Source organism: Alexandromys fortis, unplaced genomic scaffold, assembly GCF_014885135.2.
Source record: "Alexandromys fortis isolate MF-2015 unplaced genomic scaffold, M_Fortis_MF-2015_v1.1 scaffold_31, whole genome shotgun sequence".
NCBI classification, from domain to species: Eukaryota; Metazoa; Chordata; class Mammalia; order Rodentia; family Cricetidae; genus Alexandromys; species Alexandromys fortis.
In genome coordinates, this window is record NW_026067974.1 from 5516201 (window position 1) to 5536748 (window position 20548).

At 44.2% G+C, this 20548-nt stretch overlaps 1 protein-coding gene and 1 pseudogene across 1 annotated transcript in view; both read left to right on the forward strand.

Annotated features, from left to right (window-relative positions):
• The window catches only part of Ca10 (carbonic anhydrase 10), a 475330-nt gene that overhangs the window by 399934 nt on the left and 54848 nt on the right, over positions 1-20548 (forward strand). The gene's annotated exons all lie outside the window — the stretch shown is intronic.
• Positions 12976-20330, forward strand: LOC126510194 (POU domain, class 5, transcription factor 1-like; annotated as a pseudogene).

Here is a 20548-nt window from a genome sequence, read left to right on the forward strand (position 1 = left end):
CATCTTAAGGTATCTTCCATCCTTGAGATTGTCCCAGATTTCTCTCTCTAGTAAAGAACACTATATTGAACAGAAGACAGAGACTATATAATTAGTGACTTCATTAATAAATGCATTAGTAAATAAGTACAGTAATAATGACGGGGCGCAAGCTCTAGCCTAAAGAGGACTGTGGTGTCTGTCTTCTACTCAGTCTTGAGGAAGAGGCGTGCAGCATGGATGGGGGGGGGGTAAACAGCATGTAGACACTGCAAGGAAAACCAATTCTGGCTCGGGAAGCAGATTTATTCTCTTTGAGGAGAGGAATAAAAACCCAAACTCATCTCTCACCTATCAGCCAGCAGGTGGTTCCTGGGCACTCCCATGTGTCCAATTCACATCCTACGGATGTGTGGGAGCGCCCAGGAGGGCTGTGCTGTTGGCCTCACTGGGCAGAGGTTACCAGGGAAGCTCTCCCTCGCCTTGTTGATATGCTGGGCAGCCGCCTATGCCCCACTCCCTGAAGAGCACGGCTCATGCCAGTGAAACCTTGACATTTACCGACAGCAGAAAGGAGGAAGATCCATATTTTGTGAAACCCTGAGCCAGAGTGACGGGGAGACCAAGAAATCAGACGGACTTACATTGCCTTTCTTGTGTGGGTGGTTCAGAAAGGATTTTCAAAGGAGATCTGTTATGTTCGTGACTCTTTGGTCTCTCCATGGGAGAGGAAAGAGGGTCACGCTAGCTAATCATACCAACGTCTGTCCTGTCTCACCCTGAAGCCACTGGTCCCCTGAGATCTCTAACAGAGGGAGTGTCTAATTTTGCCACTTGCTACTGCTAGGGTCATGGACTTCATCCATGTGAGTGGCTGCCTGACTGTTGGTAGCTTGATGTGTTAATCTGCTTTGCAACTAAGACGGTGGTGGGCTTGGCTCGTTAGAAGACTGATTGGCACCGCTGCTTCTGGGCTTGAGGTGCAACTGCACCTGAGTGTGGGAATGTGTGGCCAAACCACTAATTCTGTGACCCTAAAGTAAAAGAGACAGAAGGGAGGGGAGGCTGTCCTTGAAGGCTAGGCCAGGCCTCTTAAACCCTGGGACTTGCTAAGCACGGGCCAAGCCTTTAACATTGGGCCTGTAGGGGGCACTCTAAATACAAACTGGAACAAATTCCTTTCCTGCTTGTTTATCAAGAGGGCTAGAGATGGTGACTATTGATGCTTAAAGAAGCTCCCACGGGAGTGGACGGTTGATCAACACTCAAGTGAAAATACTTAGCATCATCATTAGCCATTCCTTAGGATAGCCCAGGTATTAAAAATCTTGGACCAATGGAATAAAGCCAATGTATTTGTTAGATCAGGCAAGAGAAAAAAGCATCCGGACAGTGTCTATTGCTTCCTAATTATTCTGGGCATGGTATACTGTTTAGACCTGTCTTTGAAATCATGGCATGAAGACACACTTTTATTAGTAGTCTTGGGATTATTGAATGTTTTCCAACATCAGCAAATTATCTAAACACTAGCTGAGTATCTACAATTTAATCCAGTTATGATACCATGTACCTGGAACCGACATCAGAGCCTACAAATAAGGCCGCAGTCCCATTATCGTCTGTCTGTACTTCAGTCGCCAATCATAATTCTGTGCTATCCTTATTCGGTAGGCCTGTCATCTTTATTACATATTCACAGGGAGACCAGAAGGCGCAAACACAATTCCCTGAGCCTTGGAGGCTTGTGGACAGCAGAAGCACACAGGAGGCTTGAGATAGGAATCTCACAAAAGAGATGGCGTTCCCATGGGTGTTCAGGGACAGGCATGGTTTGCGTCCTCTCTCAAGGCAGGCCCTAACAGTTGTGTTTTCACTGGTCAAATCTGCATTGCTTTAGAGAGCAAGTAATTTGGTTTTTAGGGTTTTTGTTTTTTGTTTGGATTTTTTTTTGGCTTTGTGGAAACATCATAATAATATTCTGAGAAAACAAAATGGAAAGAAAAATTTACCCACGATCCTCCAGCTCCACAAATCAAATTGCTTTTTATCTCTCAAGTTCAGCTGAAAGGTACTTTAAGCAAAGACCGCAATGAATAATAACACTTCATTCAGAGGCATCTGGACTTCCTTTACCTCATCCACAAGATGGGAATCCTGACCCACTCTGTACCTTTGTTGGTGGCTGGCCAATGTTTACAGAGAAAAAATGTCTTCCAAACACTAACATTATTTAACACTACATAGCCCAGCTTGACCCCCCTCATTGTGCATGTGTAAAACAACTTCCTTAAGTAGAAAATAAGAGTAAAAAAACCCACTTGATCTTAGCAGAGTCCTGAGCAAAGATTTCATTGATTAGGCAATTCTTTTACATAGTCTGTTAATTAACTAGAAAGTGTATGCCTGCCACCCTGCGAGGACAGCTACACGACCACCCTACAAGGAGACTCTTTTGGCCATTACGGGTGGCTCTTCAAAATCTCTCACACTGTCTGTTTCTCTCATTCCTTGCCAGCCTCCTCCCAAATTCCCCACAGTCTCCCCCTCCACCAGGCCTGCCTGTTGCTGCCATTCTGCCCCAGGCCCACACAGCCCTGCAGTGCTATGGGCATCCAGGACTCGGGGCAAAGACGTCAGAGCCATTGGCTTCCCTCACAGGTGCCCAGGGCGATGCCACGCATGCTGTGGACACCCAGTTAGCACGAGCCGACTGGCTGCAGCAGTGCCCAGCTAATGAGTGCCAGGCTTTTTATCTGTGCTCAGAAATAGGAGGACAGATGGAGAAGAAGGCAGAGGGGGGAAAACAGCTTCACAAGGAGGCCCAGCCAGCGCTGAGCCAGCACGCTCGTTGGGCTTAAAGGATTCTGGCTTCAGAGAAGATAAAAGGGTCAGCAAGAACCCTATATGAATGGCAAGTATGTTATAAAAAGATTCCAGTCTGATCCTGTTTTCCTTGCATCAAAGGAAAGATGAACTGACTGGGTTTCAAAAAAACTTCTCCAATGACCTAAAAGAAAATACGCACATTCGTAATTCTTTGACATTACAAGACATTACTTCCTTAAACTTTGTGTCTTCTCCGTAGATGAATGTAGACTCACTCGATGGACAGCATGCCCGGTCCCCACGTGGTACCAAGTGGCATGCCTATCCTACACCACACCTCAGGCACCAAGAGCACTCATTAGCTGAGTATGTCCTCACAGAGAATGCATCCTGTTCTGTAAACTCTCGGCTTCGGTATTATAACTCGCTTCCAGATTCAGTCTCATCCTTTGGACTTAACATTCGGTACTCAAGCTTCTTCTCCAAACTTGAGGCTCTCTTCTAAAGCTCAGGTCTCACCCGCTAGGTGTGCTAAGCCAGCCTGATTAGCTACATGCCCAGGTTTGACTGGTTTCTGGCATTGTTTGCCTATGCTATGTATTGGATCATTCTCTCATTCACCCCACTCCTATGAGTGCAGACCCTTAGAAGGCTCCTTGGTAAAACTGAATAAATGTGGGTATTCTAATTGCATCTTCCAAATCAATCAAGTGTTCTTGTCTATCTATACAGAAAGAGAATGAACTTTATGAGAAGCTTTTATTCCCTAGATGGCAATATTGAGGAAAAAAGGGATAGGTATCAGATTTGTTAAGACAAGGATCTACCTTTAAGAACTAAATAGTGTAGCCAAAGGAGAAAGGGCCAAACAAAGAGTAAAGGAAAATAAGTTCAGATCCCAATCCTACCAATGACCGTGAGGCCTTGGGCAAGTCACTTGCTGACCTAGGCTGCATTTTCCATTCATAAAGTGAAAAGGTTGCATGACATGATCTTCAAAATGCCCTCCAGGTTTAATATACTTTGATTCTTTTATTACAAGTGTGGCTTTCTGAGATTCCATTTTCTCATTTGGAAAATAATGATAATATGTCTAGTCCAAATTTCCTCTCAGGGCTATTGTAAGTGTCAAATAAGAAAATGCATGAAAGTCCAGGGCACATTGTTAATTTGGGTGAGTGGGCAGGGAATAGGAAGGCCCTGAAGCCATCATGCAACCCACTACTTAGTGGAGTTCCTTGTATGAGCTGAAATGCACCCCTCTTTCTCATTTGTCCAATTAAAGAATATTTTCAATGCATACAAAGTAGATTCCCAGAGTCATAGGAAGCCAACATTTGTCATGATGAAAAGATACTTATTAGAAGTAAAATGTGGGCTGGAGAGGTAGGAATGTTGGTAACGTGCTTGCTTTACAAACACTAGGACTGGAGTTTAATCCATACATGCCATGAGAGTGTGTGTGTGTGTGTGTGTGTGTGTGTGTGTGAGTGTGTGTGTGTATGTGTGTGTGTGTGTGTGTATGTTGCACCCTTGTAACCCCAGCACTGGGAAGATGGGAACAGAAGGGTCCTAGTCTACTAACCTACTTGGTGAGTTCCAAGGTTTTTCCCAAGTCTCCATATGCACATGTATAGACATGCATACATATACCCACTCACTCATGAAAACACACACACACACATACACAAGAAAAGTCACATACTGACCTGGTTTGTTATTTGTTGCTATGACAAAACACTAACTTAAAATAATTAGGGGCGAGTTTATTAGTGAGGAACTCAAAGGCAGGAGCTTGAAGCAGAAACTATGAAGGAATGCTGCTTACTGGCTTACTTCCCCTGCTCGTGTTCAGCCAGATTTCTTATATAAATCAAAATCAGCTACCTAGGGGAAGCACCGTGTGCATTGGGATAGACCCTCCCACATTAATCATCAATTAAGACAATGAATCTCATACATACCCAGAAGTCAATATAATGGAGGCAATTCTTCCATTGAGGCTCCTTTTCCCACGTGTATCAAGTTAACAACTAAGATTAACCACACATGTACCCACAGCCATGATGTTGGAGAAAATTCTTGAACCAATATAATAAAGCCAATGTATATGTTAGTTAGGGTAATAGAAAACAGCATTCAGGTAGTGGCTATTGCTTCCTAATTGCTTTGGCTGTGTTAACACTGTTTAGTTCTGTCTTTGAAATCATGGCATGAAGACTCATGTTTATTAGTAGTATTGGGATTGTTGAATGTTTCCCAACATCAACAAATTCTCCAAACACTAACTGAGTGTCTACAGTTTAATTTAATTATGACATCACATACCTGGAGCTGACCTCAGAGCCTACAATTAAGGACTCAATCCCATTACTGTCTGTACTTTAGTTGTCAACCAAAATTCTGGGCTATCCTGACTTCCGAATGATGAACTGTAAATTCCTGCTTGATCTGGCAGTCAGTTGAAATAGCTCACAAAACTCAGAGAAACACTTAGCTTACACTGGCCACTTGTGACAACTAAGGAACACCCAGCTAAAATGTATACACAGGGCAAGTCACGGTAACACTGAGGGATTCCATGCTCCCTATGAGGAAACCACCTTCTTAGTACTCTGAAGAGTTCACCCACTCAGGAGGTCATCAAACCTCATTGCTTAAGACTTTTTATAAGGTTTCTATCTTCAGATCTCAGGTCAGCGAATGAGAATGCAAATTCCAACCCTCCCCAGAGTTGGTTTTTCTGGTGCCCTGTCCCATCCAGACACTACAAACCCCACTCTTAACTTATCTCATGGGCATAAGCTCAGATGTGTCAAAAAGGCTCCTTGTGAACACCAAGTCACTCCGGAGGGACTGCTACCTCCAGTTTCTCTGCTATACTAAGAAAGAAGTACATAAGACTGCCTTGCTGAGGTAGGTTTCCAAAGATGGAAGCAGTCTATTGCTTAGATTACTCAAATAACGCTGTAATTCATTTTACCTAGTCCTGTTGATTCAGGATATCTCTAACTATAGAATTACAGCTGGTAACACAAGCTTATAACCTCAGCCCTTAGGAGGAAGGGGTAGGAAGATCATAAGATTGAGGCTAGCTTAAACTTGTATAGGCAAGGCTAGCCTGAAATACCTAATCAGACGGTTTCCAAAACAGGTTAACTGCCTATAAATTCTCAAGATTTAATGGGACCTCAAGAGTACATCTCCTTTCTGTAACCGGATGTCTATGGGCCCTGTTTTGTGCAGCTCTTGTGCAGGTAAACACAGTAAGATTAAGAGGTCCAGGGCCATGATATTCCTATAAAACAGAGTTCCACAACACTCCACTCATTATCTTACTTTTAAACACCCCACCCTACCTGAGAGCCTATAGGAAGTTCATAGTTGCTAAAGAAGGGAATACATTTTCTCCAGTGGTATAGATACTGGTGAGGTGTCCATGTTTCTGTAAACAATCTCTCCCCCATGCTCTGAAAAATAAGCCTAATGGAAGGCACTGGGTTACCAAAAATCATCATATATATATATATATATATATATATATATATATACATTAGAAATTCCAAAAGTTTTAAGAGTTAAACACCAAGTACCAGGGTCATAGCCCAAATATATTTCCTATTGTTCTGAAATTAACGTCTGCTACCGTCCAGATCTAAGAACCACATTTTTTCCTATCTTCTCTCAGAGCCCACCACAGTGTGTATTTAAAAGGCTGGGAAACCTAGGTCCGTTGCCAACTGTACATACTTAACTCCTTAAATCCCTTAAACATAGGGTTGAGGCACTGTGAGCGCAACCGGGTCTTGCTTCCTCTTGAACAGGGGTATCTCTCCTCACTCCACATTTGCAAACATGCAAGAAATACGCCTAAGACTGACTGTGCCCCACACCTACACTTGGTGCCCGAGATGCAAGAGTAAACACAGCGTGGACCTGGCCTTGCATCCTTGGTGACGCAGCTCTCTAGTCAAATTTGCAGCGACAGCCTGAATTTAAGTGGTGCCTGGGTTAGGTGGTGAGTGGTAACACCATTGCGCAAGTCTTGTGAGGACAGATTCAGAGGGACAGAGGGGGAGCCATCTGAGAGTTTAAAAATTTATGCCCACATACATCAGTTTGCAAGCGATGGCATGCATCATTTATGTAGGGGTTTTGGTGGCGTTTGTTTTATTCAAAGTCCATTTATCCTGAACTTTTACCAGTGTAGTGTGAGCCTTTACAAATCATCAAATCTATCTTCTCTGTAGTGGAATCTGATATGCATGCTGATGTATGGAAATCATAGGGGTCTCGACTACCCTGCCTACATGCGACCCTCTCAAATATCTGAAGAAAGTCCAACATTGTAAGATGACCCAAAGAGCCCCAGAAGGAGAAAGTAAATTCTTTTCTTTAGTTGAATCAGCATGTGTAGCCCTTCTTCTAGGATGCCCTATTTGAGTTTTATATACTTTTGGGAGAAAGTAGATATTGTCCTCATCCAAAGGGATGGCAGTGAGAGGACACCTAACTTACCAAAGATTACATAACTTGCTGATTTATAGAACCAGAGAGCAGTCCAATTTCCTCTGATTATAAAATCCGATTACTCCGTATGGAGCCGTGCCTCCCTGAGGCCAAGATGGTAACAAAGAATATCAGGCCCTGCCTCCGAAACTCACGAAATTCCAGAAATACATTTTTGTGGAGGCCTCCAGCTGATGCTAGTGCTCAAATAAGCCCAAGTGTCTGATGCCTTCTCTCCTCCTCCTGGTCGTGCCTGGATCCAGTCCTTTAGCTGACGATGACAGCAACACCGTTCATTGTCCTTCCAAGAGTGGGAGAGGAAGTCATCTTCAGAAGCAGTACCCAGTACTCCAGGAATGCTAGAACAGGAAGGCACCTCGTTAAGAAATCAGCCCCACTTGATAAGTGAAGTCTTTGCATCCTCAGTAGTTAGAATCTAGCCTCTGAGTTCTTGTTCGGCTAAGTCTCAGTGATGCCCGCCTCTTCGGAGCCCACACACAGCCACCCAGCATGAGCGGAAAGAGCAAGTCCCTGGTGATCGTGACAGATCTCCAGGCAGTTGGAACACTGACACCCGGAGGAGGAGCTCAGCTCTGTGCCACGTCCAGACAAATCCACTCTCTCCCCCTTCATCATTCATGACGGGTTACTTTGTTTGGCCAGCACAGTGCAGAGAAGTTACTCCCATGCTGCGAGATGTCGTGTAGTAAGCCCCTTGTACTGCACACATGTTGGTATACACAGCTCACGATTCCCCTGGCTAAGAGTTCAGAGCCTGACCCGCACACTGTGTTGGGACTAGCACACGGCTTAGTCTCACTAGGTCTCCTTGCTTTAGGGAGCAGCCTCGTTCCTAGAAGTACATCCTGCCGATCAATACCAATCCATGGAGCACAAGCCCAGTGCAGGAGCGCCTTCTCTTTACAAAGTAAACCTTCGTTCTTACAGGCATCTAATCTTGTAGCTTTAAGTGACTATTTCTGCACTGCAGTCTCTCTGCAAAAGAAAAGCATTTCACAAGAAGGAAAAAAAAAGCCAAATTACTAAGCATTTGTATGTGCTGTATTTTCTGATTCTCACAAGAGCCCTACGAAGTTGTGTTGTTCTCTGTTTTAAAGTTCAGGTGGAGGAGAGGAAAAGCTTCATACTTAAAGAGAAGCTAGACTAAGGCTTCAAGCCAGACCTCCTGCCAAAACTCAACCTCAAGTAAAATTCTCCAAACGGTGTTGGTAACACATTTGGAAGGGGCGTGAAAAGTGTTCTGTACCCAGCTAACACAATATGGGACCTGCTTACTAACAATTAAACACATGGTGTATGCTACTTAGTTTTTTTTATCAACTTGACAAAAGCTAAGGTTGTCTGGAAAGAGGGAACCTCAATTGAGAAAATACCCTCATCAGATTGGCCTGTAGGCAAGTCTGTGGGGTTATTTATTTGCTTAATGATTGTGTGGGGAGGGCTCATCCCACTCTGGACTGGTCCTGGGTTGAACTAGAAAGAAGGCTGAGGGCCTGGAAGGATGGTTCAGTGGTTAAGAGCACTAGGTTCCTTTCAGAGGACCTGGGTTCGATTCCCAGCACCTACATAGCAGATCATTAGCCATCTGTCTGTAACTCCAGCTACAGGAAATCTGAAGTCATCTTATGACCTCCACGGGCACTGTATATACATAGTATACCGATCTACATACAGGCAAAATATCCATATGTGATAAAATATTTTAATAAAATAAAATGGTTTTTAAAAAGAAAAAGGAAGCAGACTGAGCAAGCCAAGAAGAGCAGGCCACTAAGCAGTGCTCCTCTGTGGTCTCTGATCTCGTTCCTGCTTCTAGGTTCCTGACTTTTCTCAGTTAAAAACTGTGCTGTGGAGGTGCATGCCGAAATATACCCTTTCTCCCCCCAATTTACTTCTGGTCATGGTGTTTTATCACAGCACTTAAAGTCGGGGGTTAACTTCCTTGTTAATATATAAGCCTAGCAGGGACTGAATCCTAGAGATGCACAAACTGCAAACCAACCTCATTCATCACAGGCAAATGTGGTCCCTGATCTTGTCTAGAACATAATCTCAATGAGGCAAGACTTCCTTTCTATAGAACTCCGGCCCCTGCCCTGAACCAAGTGGATCCCTGCTGTGATTTTGGTCACAGCTTACAACCTATAACTGCCCTTTTCCTGGAAGCCTGCTGTATGTTAAGAGCAAACCAGGGCTTCTTTTCTTGTCTGGGATGGGATATATAATGCCTCCTCCAGGGCTCAGATATCTGCAGCTTGAATAGAGAGCTTTGCTTGTACACAGATGCCTGCCCTGTCTTCACTCTACCCTCTCTGAGAACGTATTCTTACTAGTTTTCTTGACCCGGACAAATCTCGGGGTTTGTGTAAAGAGAACCTAACTGAAGATATCTGACCTGTCTTTATTCTATATCAGATACCCCCCAAAAAAAGCATCTATATCATGATTTCGCTCATTCAGAATCTATCTGCTAAAGTTAAAAGCCACAAGATCTCTTTGTGTTTCTACTGTGTTTGTTGACATTTGAAGAAAAGGAAACTGATCTCTTAAAATATTCAGGACTGTTAAAACACACACAGTCATTGCCAGTTTCCCAACTGTCCATCTCTGAGTTTAGGGAGGACATCCCATCTGCTAATAGGAATCGCAAGCTTTTGCTTTTGAGTTACAGTGTTAGTCTACGTGTGAGCTACATTGAAAACCAACACGCCGCCTGCCCAATCATTTTCACAGAGCCTTTGGTAAGGCTGATGTTGGGCTTCTCAGATAATTATCTGGTTTTGTTTTGTTTCTTTTTTTTTTCTTTTTAAGCTCCAAGCATCCTTTCATACGCCAAGATTTCTGTTTGTGAGTTTAGCTTCAAGTCTACCGAACCATTTAATTAACTTAAGTGTTTAAACTTCTAGAGGTGTTGATTGAGTCTAATCAGTATTTTCGGCTTCTCTAATTGAAGGCTTCCTCTCTTGGACTATTGTCAGTGAAGCAAGAAATATTTGTTCCAATAAAAAGCAAAATATTGTTTAGTCTCTGGCGTAATCTAACACAAATTTACTTGGACCCATAATTGCATGAACTTAGGGGAGGCCAGAATGGAACCAATTTCTCTGCTTCCTTTGAAGGCTGAGAGGCAGCCCCAGGAAGAGAGCAACCCCTAACAACCTCTGGCTTCACCAGGACTTGGGCTTCCAGCCAAGCTGCTTTCAAGCCTGGCAGTTCTCACTCTTTCAGGGAAATTCAGCTTTAGGGGTGTGTTTCCCAAGGACATTTGCCACCTAGAGAAAATTATTTTTATCTTTTAACTGCTCTTAGCCTAGAAAAACTAAACAGCCCTCCACCTTCACACACCTTTGCATCTGAGGTTGGCACATGCAAATCTCACCCCTAGAGTACATCCATCCTTTGAGCAGGTCTGTCTGCTGGCAATGAGGATGGAGGTGGGGCTCCCAAGATCCAGATGTTCAGCCTCCCTAGGAGTTATTCTGTGTTTATTTACCCTTTAAAGTTTCAGGGGGGGGGGAGACCCAGTGTAGCAGCAGCTCAGGAAGCCTGGAGGCACTTGAGAAGTAGCGGTGAACCCACTCCCTGCCTAGGATTCTAAGGACTGGGTTTCCTACTGCCTTCAAAAAGGTTTCCTGGCAAACTGATCTTGGTCTCTCCTGAGACAGTTCTGTTCTAGTTGACTTCATTGGGCACAAAATAATGTATTATGGATATTGCATTTTTTCTGCTAAGAAAATGTCAGCTTCTAAACTAGATCAAACCGCCCTCCAGTTCCTCGGTGCTGGCTCATTTGAATTATTGAACTTCTCTCCCTGGAAAGCACGCTTGGTGCTGTTTGCTGAGACGCTGGCAGTCTTAACACAGTTTGGAAACTTTTCGGAGATTGATCATCCCAGGAAAACAGGCAGCTGATCACCAGAAGAATTCCGCAATTGAGATTAGTTTGCTATGAGATGACATGGACAAATTGGGATAGATTGGGGAGGGGGGCTTCTTCCTGCATGCCACCCACCCAGCCTCCCCAACTGCCGCTGAGACAATGCCTCTGCATGCAGCTGTATGCCTCTGCTTATCCTCCATTCAATCCTACAGCTCACCACAGCCAGTTCTATCTCTGCCTCCTCCAAATCTCTCTATTTGCTTCAGCTATTCCCTCGCAGCCACATCCTGTTTCTCTCGTCTCTGGGACCAACCTGAGCTTTTCCCTCCCATCGGTTCTCTGCAATTCCTGCCTTATCTAGTAACTTCTTCTAGCCCCTTGCAAATTCAGGGGTTTGCAACCCTGAGCGCTTATCAGAATAATCTTAGACTTTATAACTAGATGGAGTAAATACAACCTCAGGAGGTGGAGTCCACTATCAATTCTGATTGAAAGCTCCCAGGTAGTGTTAAGGCATTTTAAACGTTGTGAACAATCACCTTTATGCAGCTGAGCTCCCCTTCTGTTCAAGTCTCAAACCCAGCATCCTTTTCCAAAGAGGCAATTTTTGACCAGTCCATCCAAAGCAGTCTGAACTCTGTCCTCTAAAATGTTGCATTCCTTGCTGATCTCGTTACCTCCATAAATCTCATCACTGCCTAAAATGATCTTCTCTAACCTTTATTTATTAGATTATTATCTGTCTTCCCCAGTATAATTCAAGCTTTATGAGATCAAGGATCTTGGCCATCATGTTGACTCCTCCATCATAGCATGTACATGATACATAATAATTGCTTAAAAGATAGTTGATGGATGAGAAAATGAGTAAATGAGTGTGTATATTGAATGAATAAATAAATGGGCATTTGAGTGAATGAACTTCCGTCCTTAGAGTCTGAGTTATGATTTTTGATAGTGTACTCAACTCCCTGAGAGACTCCACTCTCATCACACCTGAGGAAAATACACTCATTCTGCAAACAGCCATCAGTTTCTACTTCTTGTTTCTCAATAGAAATATGAAAAAAAAAAACAGCAGCAAATCTACATGATCACTCACTCTCGCAAGTTGCTTGTTGATACTGAGAATTTTATGAAAGTCTAGATTTTTTCTATGGTCTGTTTTTCATACACCCCACCAGATACATACCCTCGGGTCCGCAAACCAACATTTTGCTGTGCAGTACTTCCATGCTTCATGGTGATGGCCAGCGTTCTTCTCTCCCCTACCTTCTATTCTCCCACAGAGAAATATTCTGTTTTTTAAGGACCAATGTTCTGTATATTCTGATGGGAAGAACTTAAAATAATATGGAGAGAGGGTCTGGAGAGATGGCCCACTCGTTAAGAGGACTGACTGCTCTTCCAGAAGACCTGGGTTCAATTCCCAGCAACCACTTGGTGTCTCGCAACCATCTGTAACTATACTCCTAGGGAATATGATGGCATCTTCTGGACTCTGAAGACACTGGGCACAAACATGGTACACAAAAATGCATGCAGACAAATACCCATATACATAACATTTAAAAATGAAAAGAGAAGATAAAAGAGCATAGAGATATGGAGCCTTTGGGGATCCTCCTCTACCTTCACTGGGGTCATCTTTTGCTTACCTCTTCCTTCAACTCTTTTCCGTGCCAATGTCAGATATCCTTGCTTCCATGGGTCTTATTCTAGAGAAGAAGTCTTCATCACATCTTTTTTTGACCAACATGTATCTCAACATGAAGAAGCCTGGTGAGCTCTCCTGGCATGAACAACACTGATGTCCTTTTCCTCAGAGCTCTTTTGAGGTGTCCCACCAACACCAAAACACTATACTCCAAACCAGAAGGGGGATGCAGTCTCATATCAGACCACCCAGTCTTCCAAAAGGGAGTGTCTTTTTCTAGGTAAGGATAAGATATGAGAAACACATTGTCCTAGTTACTTTTCTATTGTTGTGAGGAGACACTATAACCAAGGCATCTTATATGAGGAAGATTTTACTGGGGCTTTCAGCATCAGAGAGTGAGTCATGACCATCATGGAGGGAGCATGGCAGCAGGCAGGCAGGCAGGCATGGCGTGGAGAAGTTGTTGAGAGCTCACATCTTGATCTATAGGCAGGAGGCAGAGACAGAAAAACACTGGGACTGGTGTGAGTCTCTTGAAACCTCAAATCTCACCCCCCCTCCCGTGGCATACCTCCTCCAACAAGGCCACGCCTCCAACCCTTCACAAACAGTTCCACCAAGTAGGGACCAAGTATTTAAACATATGAGGCTATGGGGGATATTCTCATTCAATCCACCACACATATTTATCTACTTTTCAGTCCAGTCAGCATAATACCTGGTGGCCAGGATGGAGAGCAGCAACTGTGCTGCCTTCTTATGGGCCTTGAGTATTTATATACACCAGCGAATACATTTCTATTCTATGAAACCGAAACTAAGTCCTGTGACTGGGGGAGCTAATTCACCTTAAGGAAGTAGGAGGCTTTAATTTATCCCATCTTAGAGTCTGACTCATACTCTACTATAACGCAAATATATCCCAAGGCCCAAAGTTGGAGCAGGCATCAAGGATATCTAAGGTCACAGAAGGACTCTGCAGCCCAACAGATTCCCTTCTAAACTGAAAGCTTAGAGAGTCTGGTTTATGCAAACCCATCATCCAGACAATTCCTAAGTACCTGTATGTATGTATGTATGTATATGGGATTACAATAGGATTTCATCCTGATGAGTTTATTAACAGTTGTAATTATTATGAGTTAAAAATGCCTTTCATTTTCTACCCTTAACCTACTGAAAAACCTAACTTATATTGACCTACCTTAAACAGGCTCAGAACAGTCAGACAAAATCAACCAATGCCTATAGATCACAGAATATCTCGGGAAATTTTCTCACACTGTACTGAAAGGGATTGGAAGAATGGTTGCTTGTGTATACTTCTATGGCATCGTGAAGTCCAAAAGTTGTGTGCTGAGCCATCACACATGTAAGAGCAATTGTACACAGAAGGTATCCATGTCCTGAGAAGTGTAATGTCCATTCTTTCATTCATTTAAATATTCAGTAAATAATTGGCATGTTGTGTCTTTGAAAAAAAATCATTGCGTATGTGCCAGTATTTGCTAGAAATTACACCATTAAATAAAGCATCCGGGGAAGGCCTTGCTGAGAATGTGGCAAGTGAATAAAGGCCTAGTGACCTTTTGCACAATGCCTTTTTGCTAGGCACAAGGATGGCCAGTTTGCAGATTTCTTGGTAAGGAGCATCTGGCCCTCAGGCAGAAGCAGTCCTGGTGCTTACAAGTTGCATCTAGATCTTGTGTGTTTGGAGGGAAATGAGCATGCTCAGAAAAGTTTTCTGGAAGAACCCCTGAAGGTTTGAGCAGATGGGATCTGGGTTTGGACTTTGCTCTTAGTGTGATAAAAGCCATCAGAGGTTCAATTCCAAGAGTGGCGCCATCCAATTTAGACTCTAGCTGGCTTACACTAGTTTTTGTGCTGATAGGCCAGAGGGAAGAAAGGCTCAGGAAGGTCAGAGAGGAGACTCCCTGCATTCATCTGGGTAGCAAATCCTGGCAGCTTAGGCAAGAGCAGTAGCTGTGGCAGGGGACAGAAGCAGTTAGAGTCTGGGTACAGCCAGAAGAAAGAGTCAACTCATGGATTTGGTATGCTGTGAGTAGCAAGAGAAGAGTTAAAGTTTGAGGCCACTGAAAGGAACAGTCACACAAGGGACCATTTCTGACAAATGAGTACAGCCAGGAATCACATGGTAACAGATGGATCCCTTAAGTGAGTACAGCACTATAGCAAAGCGTGTCATCAACTCGCTGGCCGCAACTCTCATTTAGGGGGCATGGAGTAGATGCCAGGCCCTGTGTCAGCCAGAGGGTGCATACAACTCCATCTCCTCTTCTAGAAGCCGAGTGGTAAAGATGACATGGTCCTCAAGGATGTGGGCATAGGGACCTGGGAAAAAGACACCAACAAGCCCTAACCTCAACCAGGCCTGTCTGCCAGACTGAGGCATTTATCACCCAGGCTCCCAGGCTCTGTTCACCACACCTTCTACTGAGCTTTATCAAAAATCCCAGCCCCCTTTTCTTATCCTAACCTACTACCTTTCTAGCTAGGAAACACCCCCACTTTGGGCAGCGGAAGATAACCTGTGATACCCATTTTGACTCATGGGAGCTCACCCCTTAGACACTTGAGAGAGCCCAGGGACAAAGTGGAAGTACCATCTATGCCAAAGGTGCAGTCTGAAGGACTGAAATAGTTAATCAGCTAGATAATTACTGTTTTATGCATTTGGTAGACTGGTAGAGCAGCTAGTGTTAAACCAGAGACCTCTTTGTTAGGGTTTGGAAAGGAAACATGCACTAAGGCAGTGGTTCTCAACCTGTGGGTCGCAACCCTTTTGTGGGTCTAACCATTTCACAGGGGTTGCCTAAGACTGCCAGAAAACACTGGTATTTATATTACAATTCATAGCTGTAGTAACACTGCAGCTGTGAGATAAGAACAAAAATAATTTTATGGTTGAGGAAGTGTATTAAAGGGTCACAGCATTAGGAAGGTTAAGAACCAATGGCCTAGAGGGGAAGAAACATTATTTGTGTGTCTCTAAGCAAAAAGCCAGACCCAACCCTTACGGGTAAGAGAAAGTGTCACTGGGAAAAGGAAGTTAACTGCCATCTGAAGGATAAGTTCCTCTCTCAGGGTAAAATACATGGAAAGACTCAGTGGTCCAGACAGAGGCCTGGTAGCACCAGGGACTATGACAAACTTAAGGAGCAAAGGAAGGAAGTCAAGACCTGATGAAAATGAAGTAGATACGGTTGAGAAGAACTTGAGACCCTCTTAAAAATGTTTGTCTTTATCTTAATGCAGACAGGAATGGCCATAAAAGGTATGAATGAAAAGAAATCTGATAAACGTGCTTTGGGGAGGATCAATCTGACCCCGAAGGTGGAAGGTTGGTCTTCGGGAAAAGCTAGAGGAGACAACCAACAAGATTATCATACTATCTCCTCCCAGCTGATGATCTTATTTGACACAAGATGCACATAGGCATGAAATCCCAGCATAGTTAACCTGGAAGAGGTCTGAGGGTTTCATCCAGCCATGCTTTACAGATAAAAATTTTGGCTAATGGTAAGTAACTTAACCAGGAACCCAAAGTCAACATTCAAATTCAGATCTTTTGACTTAATTCCTCACACTCATAACCACTGATTATTTGCATTTTAATGAAGCTGTGTTCCTTCAATATATTGATGCTGTTTTAGTATTGAACCTCTAGTAATTTGTGGGAATACATACTCCATGTGTGTCAGTTGGGTGAGTCGAGAAATGTACAGACGGATGGATGGATGGATGGATGGATGGATGGATGGATGGATGGATGGATGGATGGTTGTACATTCTTGCTAGTTTGCTCCATAACTTCCAGACAGCAATTGAAAGAGAGTTACTTTTACCCTAGCCTAGTGAGGACATACTCCATGATCTGCCTTCCTAAACATGTATGTCCTCTAGGCATTTAACCATTCTTGTCCCATAACATCAGTGAGGCCCTGAAAGGCACATATCCTTACCCACATCAGTGTCCAGGCAGTCTCTGGTCCTGGACAAAGCTGATACAACCACTTTAGCTGTTTGGAATGGCAAGCAGCCCAGCATCAGTTAGGTCATGCACGGTCTCCTTACTCCTCCTGGAAAGGAGCATAACTTACTGACTGCCCAAATTGACTTTTAAAAACTCTAATTAGGTCACCATAAAGATTTGCTTTTTTAGTGGCAGAAAGCCCAGTTTCCTGAGTGTTTCCTTGAGAGAGAGCACATACTTTGCCTCCCCACAACCCTGGTTCATCCACACCTCATTAAGTGAGGGAGGGGGGCTCAAAATAAAAGGCTGTTGCAATATTGTCTCTAGGAAAACACATAGGGACACTTAGAAAATTACCCAGGGTTTGTTTGTTTGCTTACTTGTTTGTTTGTTTGCCAAAATACATTCTTTCATCTAATCCTCACAACTCTATTGGGGGGGGGCTTGTCCCAATTTTATAAGCAAAGAGACTGAGACCATAGTATCTAAGTGGGTTGTTCACTTCAATACTGGGGATCAGATCTACAGGGAGTTTGCCCACCTTCCTTTCAATGACAATAACATTCCAAGTGGCATCCCTTCCTGGTTATATTTACTTAAGATGCAGTCTTTGTAACTAATGAACAAAGAGTCGTTTATCATCATCCAACCTTTATTGATCATCTCTTGTGTACAGGGTATCTAGCAGATGCTTAGTTCAGAACAATTGGACATTTCTTTTTCTTTTTTAGCCTTAAACACTATGATATTTTATCTTGTCAACTACATTGGACTGAGAAACACCTAGATTAGCTAAACGCACCTCTGCCTGTGCTTTTGAGAACATGTCCAGAGATAATTAAACTAGGACCAGACATGGGGCAATTGTTTTCTGGAAAAAAAAAGTCTTGCCCACGCTTCCATTTTCCATTTAACATATTTTTGGAAAGACCTCCAAAACAATGAGGGTAATTTTTAGTATGTTGGGTCATCAAAACAATCTATGGTAACTTGTTAATGGAAACTCTAAGAATCTAATGCATACAGTATACACATAGAGGCAAGTGGTGTTGACCAAAGTATGTGGAAAAAGTGAGAATAGATAAGGAAAGAAGAGAGGGAAATGTGAGTAACTGAGATGGGCTTCATCGAGAAGGTGGAGAGTTGGCAAAGGAGTGAAGTGTGTAGAAAATGGGATAAGAAACAGATATATGGAGGAAACAGATGCCCTAAGTAGGGGATGTTTGATCTTCATGTAACACCAAGGAGGCCAGTGTGGCCAGAGAGTGAACCAGAAGAAGAAGCAGCAAACAAAGCTAGAGAGGGTCACAGGACCAGTCCATGGAAGGCCTTGTACCATGGTTCTTTCACCCTGAGTAGGCCAAAGAGCTTTGAAAAAAGACTCTGGATGTTGCAAGGATTCAATGTTTTAGAATGTCTACCCTGACTGCTGCATTGAGGACATATGGAAAGAAGGCAAGGACAGAAGCAGAAAGACCTACTAGGAGCCCCTGCCGCAGTCCAGCTAAGAGTGTGGCCTTGACAAGCACACTCACCAGCCTTCCGAGAACAGGTCCCTGGTCATCAGACAGGTTGGCTCCCCCCACAGCATCAGGTGGGCTCCAAGCACATCACCCAAAGACCGTCCCCTTGTCCATAGCTTTGATGACCAGTTGTGTTGAGGCACTGAAGGGCGGGAAGACACTACCTTGCATGCCTTCCTGGGGTCTTTGCCTTCGTTCTGCTGGCTGCCTCACAGGGATGCTTCCAGAATCAAATGAGGGAGCATCTGTGAGAGCGTCACTGAAAAGCATAAAGTACGAGATAAATGCGAGTGGTTGTAATTAATACTAATAACAGTCACCTTCTCCTCACCCGACAACTGTTAACCTATAAATACAAACAGACACAATGTCTCATGCAGGCCCCAAGCCCCACGTGGGGAGGAAACCAGTGTATACATCTGCTGTGGGGAGTTTTTCATTGAATTGATTTCACTGTGACAAGATTAGCAATGCTCTGTTGCCATGGGCCATCTGTTGGGTGGTGCAAGTAGCCTTGTCATGCAGAACTGGGCCTTACCAAAAGAACAGCAGTCAGCCAATGTGCAATGAATTAAGTCATCTGCTTCTTCTATAATGCTTTTTCTAAATGATGAATGGCTTTGTTTTCCTACGTTCAAGCAAGATGTCTTGGCTGAAGCTAAGGAAAAATTGTTGTAGAGAACCAGAAAACACCTGCCGGTACACAGGCATTTACATAACGTGGTAGGGTCAGGATTACACACGCCTCTGGCTGCAAGAAGAAGGGGGAAATTGGAAAATAATATGGAGGTTCCTAAAACATTCAGAATAGAACTGCCATATGATAAGAAAATTCTCTTCTAGGAATACACTCAAAGGAAATGAAATTCCCATCATACCTCTGCTCATTGCGGAAATAGTCACAATGCCAAAGACACTCAAACGGCCTAAATTTCTATCAATTCAGAGTGGATAATGTGTGAGCGAGTGTGTGTGTGTGTGTGTGTGTGTGTGTGTGTGTGTGTGTGTGTGTGTGTAAAAGAGAGGAGGATATTATTCAGCCTTTACAAATCAGGACCAGGGAGTCCCTAGGTGAACTTTCCCTCCATCAGGCCCCTGTTTGGGGTGCCCACCTTCCCCACGGCTGTACACCCGGCTTCACCATGGCTGGACACCTAGTGGGGAGGGGGGTGATGAGTCAGGAGGACTGGAACCCGCCTTGGTGAACCCTTGGACCTGCCTCAGCTTCCAAGAATTTCCAGGTGTGCCTGGAACTGGACCAGGGGTTAGACAAGGCTTGGAGGTGTTGGGTATCTACCCTTGTCCCCCACCATATGAGTTCTGTGAAGAAATGGCATACTGTGGAACTCAGGTTAGACTGAGCCTAGTGCCCCAAGTTGGCCTGGAGACTTTGCAGCCTGAAGGCCAGGCAGAAGCAGAAACAGAGAGCAACTCGGAGAAAGCCTCCCCTGGGCCATGTTCTGTCCGCCCTCGTGCTGTGAAGTTGGAGTAGGCGGAACCAAGTCCCGAGCCCTGCAGATGGAACTGGAGCAATTTGCCAAGCTGCTGAAGCAAAAGAGGATCACCTTTGGGTACATCCAGGTCGACGTGGGGCTCATCCTGGGTGTTCTCTTTGAAAAGGTATTCAGCCACACCACCATCGGCCGCCCCTGCGGGAGAAGAGTGGAGGAAGTCAACAAAAATGAGAACCTTAGAGAGATATGCAAAGCAGAGACTCAAGTGCAGGCCTGCAAGAGAAAGCAGAGGAGCGTCGGGAACCGTGTGAGGGACGACATGAAGGGCATGTTTCATGAAGAGCATGTTTCTGCAGTGCCCACCCTGCAGAGGAACAGCATCGTCGCCAAGATGCTTCAGCTGGAGGAGGATGTGGTCCAAGCATGGTTCCATAAGGGGTGCCAGACGGGCAAACAATCAAGCATGGAATATTCCCAATGAGAATCGTATGGGGCTGCAGGGTTTCCTTTCCGGGAATGGGGGTGTGGGGAGAGCTATATCCGTGCCTCTGCTCCAAGTGCCCCATTTCAATGCCCCAGGCTGTGGGAGCCCCCACTTCACCATGTTCTCTTCTTTGGTCCCTTCTTTGGTCTCTTCTTTGGCACATACCTCCAATCCAGCAGCACTGGGAAGCAAAGACAGGCAGATGGTCGTATTTT